The sequence below is a fragment of the Rhinoderma darwinii genome, unplaced genomic scaffold, assembly GCF_050947455.1.
Source record: "Rhinoderma darwinii isolate aRhiDar2 unplaced genomic scaffold, aRhiDar2.hap1 Scaffold_1983, whole genome shotgun sequence".
NCBI classification, from domain to species: Eukaryota; Metazoa; Chordata; class Amphibia; order Anura; family Rhinodermatidae; genus Rhinoderma; species Rhinoderma darwinii.
In genome coordinates, this window is record NW_027462344.1 from 43,766 (window position 1) to 48,801 (window position 5,036).

Genomic DNA, 5,036 nt, shown 5'->3' on the forward strand with positions numbered 1-5,036 from the left:
AAATTGAGTTGCCAAGTACTATGAAACCAAACTTAATTTTAGGGTCTACTGAAAATAATCAGATCACAGGGTGTACCGCTGCTGGAAACCTCAGTGATCAGCTGTAATCAGTGGAGGAACCAAACACTGAGTGTTCAATTCCCCTGTGGCGCCATCACAGGAGAAACAAAGCATTACAATTTGCTCATTGACATCAATTAGCTGTCTGTATAACATACTGATATGCCGAGGCCTCCAGAGGAAGAGACGCTTTGTAGCGGTTTTCTGCTCCAGCTACAAGATTATTAACTTGGAGTGCCCCCAATAGGGTAATTGTTCATCATATGGTATAAAGGTTGGTCATTTTCAAAGACTTAAAAACACAAAACTTTTACGTAGTTACCACTACTCCAAATATATATATAAAAAAACCTCCATTTAACCTCAAGGGAAGAGCTCCCATTTGATTTGTTTTGTTTTCCAACCATACGAGAATATGGATTTGCCCAAGTCAGTAAACTTGTATTTTAGATTCATTAATGCTTTAACATGGCAGCCGTGTAAGCTGATATTTTATAATCAAGATTACATTTAGGATTAATTTGTCCTTTAATGTTCTTCTGAAGAAGGGTTAGTGTAAACAAAAAGGAATTCTGTAATAGAGGAGTTTCCTATAGATTTGATCTAAATTTTTCAGGTTAATTTCAGACTTACTGTGCAAAGGATGCATTTTAAATTACTAGAGCAGAAGGTCAGGATACGACATAAGGCACCATGTAACACTGCATCTGTTATAAAATACCCCTGCAAGTGCTGGGATGTCTGCTTAGGCAGGGCGGCGATGGAGTATATATATATATGTGTTAGCTTCACCCCGTCGCAATTCCAGCATTTGTCGCTGCATTTACAAAAGGGAACTGTAATGTTAAAGGGTTATTCCCAATGTAGACATTTATGGCATATCCACACGATATGTCCTAAATGTCGGATAGATGCGGGTCTCCGCTCTGGAACCTGCACCTATATCGAAAATGGGTGTCACCGCACCCCGTTTTGCCTGGAGTCGGCTGCTGACCGCAGATTCCGAGGGAGGACTAGTGGAGAGGAAGCCGAGCAGCTTTTGTTTTAGTTTGTGCCATTTTAGTGGTGTTTTTTGGGGACAGTTGGGTCAGTCTTTATCAAAATGCAACAAGCTGAAGGTGTGGTGTTCTGTTCAGGCGCTTTTCTCCAAAGTGTTTTCATTATAACTTTACAAACGCCTTAAAAAATGCTTGTACAAAAGGTTTCCCACACTTTTTTAAAAGCAACAAACTAGAACCTGTGTGAAGGAGGCCTCAGAGTCAAGAACCACATATTGAACCAACACGGAACCCTAAAATCAACATCTGGACAGATTCCAATGGGCCCAATAAATATTGCGTTTTCCCTGTAAAATGAATATTTGCATCGCAGCTTGGAGGGATCTCCCGCAAAATCAGCTCATCTCGATTCTGTTTCTATTTAAAAAAAAATCTTCAGGTGCACAGAACTCAAAAATCACAAAGGCAATATTCACATTTATTCATGTTTTCTTTTACATTTTTGTAAAAAAAATGCTATGAACTTTTTAGCATCGTAGTGAAATCAGTTTGCATAGAATCTTTTAGGATCCAAGCATCATTTTTGAATGAGAAAAAACAAAAAACATTCCCACCTTCCCAAACAAAACAAAACCATTTATTTTGTGTATCAATTCTGGAAAAAGGCATTAGTCTTTGCGGACTAAAGCCCAGGACACTAGCTTAGGCTTCGTTCAGGGGTTCCCTCTGAGCTTTCTGTCGGGGGAACCCATGAACTGAACCCTGACTGAAACAAACGAAAACCATAGGTTTCCGTTTGCATCACCATTGATTTCAACGGTGACAAATCCGGTGCAAATGGTCTCCGCTTATCACCGTTGTGCAAGGGTTCCATCTTTCTGATGGAATGAAAACGACGGAAACCTTGCACAACTGGTGACAAGCGGAAAACATTTGCGCCGGATCCGTGACCATTGAAAATCAACGGTGATGCAAACGTAAACCTATGGTTTCCGTTTGTTTCAGTCAGGGTTCCCTTCATGGGTTCCCCTGACAGAAAGCTCCGAAGGAACCCATGAATGGAGCCCTGACGCAGATGTGGATGAAGCCTTAGAATAAAAACAAGCATTAACAGAAATAAACTACATACAAACAGTGACTCACGTTCAACAAACGCAGACAATAACAAGCTAGAATGACAAAAGGATATAAAGCTAAAACACTTGATTTAAAGGTGACAAATAAAGAGCCACAACCAGTGCAGCATAGTAGAATATGTAAATACACATGATCGCTGCCAAGCATCCTTGTAACTACAATGTAAATATATTCAGCAGATTGAAATATTATAAGGAAAAAAAAAAAAGATGTTTTCCTGCCAGTTCTAATCAGTGAAAACAGCTGCACAAATGTTGCGGCAATCAAAAGACAATGGAGCTACTCAAGAAGTTTTAAATAAGAATGAAGGGCTCAGTAAGGAAACGAGCAGTCATGGGAGGGCCTCCTAACAAGTGTAGCGAATACTTGATCAAAGAAATGATCTCAGCGTTTTTGCACATATGGCATGAATATGAAACATTCAGGTTACGACGGTTCGTAAACACACTGAAATATTCATGACCAAGGAGCGGGGCCGAGCAGCTCATAAATATCCACAAATAAAAGCTCAATTGTCGCTTTGGCTCCCAATCATCTGCACTATGTTTTCCATGTCTGACTTTTCAATTCTTGTTTTAATAAGCAGACGTTTGTAAAAAAATATGCAAGCGCTAAAAAATACAAGCAGGATAATACCGCCATTATCTGCCAGCATAAATATTATTTTCAGAAATGTAGATGTTATAGTCACACACAATGGCGGCAGAGTCTCAAACAACAATGGCTCGATGCGGATGGTTTAGAATAATGGTTCAGAACATAAAACGACTATTCTATTAATTGGATTCCCTCTCCATCATTTTTTCCTAAACTCTACTGTCCAACAGTTCAGTATTTTTCAAAAAAGTAACAATACTGATATTATTTATCAACATATCTATGTGGAGAAAATCTACCGTACATTACTTGTCCTTATATCCCACGATCTCGGGATGCCGATGGTCGTCATGGCAGCCTGAGGGGCCAAATGAAGGTCCCCAGGTCCACCATCTTTGTCGTCCTATTAAGCCCTACCTCCAGCAGGGTTTAAAAGGAGCATGTCAGAAGCACGATAAACGGCAAAACATTAGTATTACGGTAGATCGTTCAAGCGATCTAACGATCGCTGTTCAAGTCCCCTAGGTGGACTAATAATAATAATTATTATTAATACCATTAAAGTTAATTTAACAAAAATATTAATAGTTTGTTTATAAAAAAAAATATATATATTTTTTTTCCATTTTCCCCTAAAAGCAATGTCATTATTTAATTTTTACGTAACTGGTGGCGTCACATCCATAAAAGTCCAAATTATTACAATATAACATTATTTAACCCGCACGGTAAAATGTAGTAAAAAAATTTTTTTTAAGAATGGAAGCGCTAGAATGGCTGTTTTTTGGTCACCACATCCCTCACAAAGAAATTGAATAAAAAGTGATGATTAAAAAAATAAAATAAAAAAAAAGTCTCCTGTATTTTAAAATGGTAGCACTAAAAACTACAGCTCGCCCTGCAAAAAATAAACCCTCACGTCGCTCAAAATCGACGGAAAAATAAAAAACCGTTATGGCGGCACAAAATACATTTTCTTTTTAACAAATTAGTGATTTCCTTGTAACAGTAGTAATATATTAAGAAAACTATGTCAATTTGGTCAAGCTGTTAATCGTATCAACCTATAGAATAAAGTTACCATGTCGTTTTTACTGCAGAGTGAATGTCGCAACAACAAAGCCAAAAATAACTGGGAATAGAAAGAACTTATTTCCCATTCCACCCCACAAATAATTTTTCTCCAGTTTCCCAGTACATTATATGTTAAAATAAATAGTGCCATGAAAAACAACTTGTTTTGCAAAAAAACAAAAAAAAAAACAAGCCCTAATACAACTGTATCTACCTAAGAAAAAAATATGGCTTTTAAAATTTGGGGAGGACGAAGCGAATATATAAAAAAAAAAAAAATGGCTGCTGAGGGAAAGGTTAAGTTTTTGTTTTTTTTTCACCAACCAAACCAATACCACGATGAAAAGCATTTAGAAAGTGGTCTCTTTCTTGCCAGCGTCCCACCACTGCGGTAATTTATGCCCGTTTTTCTTTAGAAACGCAAACAACTTATGCCTTCTCAGGGAAAACAGATGAGAAAGTACAAGTGGGATCTGCTGACAATCTAATGTCTATCCTTACAGTAGTTCATAGACGACAGGACACATTTCAATTATGTTGTTCCAAAGGTATTTATTGATCAAACATCTATAGCAAAAGTGCAACGTTTCGACTCATCAACATAGAAGGGTGTTTCTCAAAACATGCTGTGTTGATAGGTCGAAAAGTTGCAATTTTGCCATGAATGTTTGATCAATAAAATACCTTGGGAACATAATGGAGATGTGTGCTGTCATCTACGAACTACTGTAAGGATTGAGGAAGTCGGAGGGGGTTTGAACGATACAAGACGGCATGACACCATCCCATTACTGGGCTCTGTGCCGATTGGTATCTGAACTCTTTTTAATCTTTAGTCTCTGTCCTCCGACCTGGGATGTTGAGGGAGAATAATTAAAGAAACATTGTATGAAATCGGAGGCATAAGGAAATAGCCACAATCGGACATCTCTTGGTGGGACAGAAGTGTAACCATTATAGGATACATATTACATTTGCCTTAAAGAAACAGATCTCTGTTGTACATTTGCATTCCATGGGCCGGGATGCCATACTTGTAGAGCAGATATAAGAGTTAGTCATAGTTGTTGTACACTAGGATTTGTCTATCCTGCTTCAGGACAGTGTAAATACAGAAGAAGGAAAACCTCAAGATTTTATTCTATCCTTATGTTCATCCCGAAACAGCAA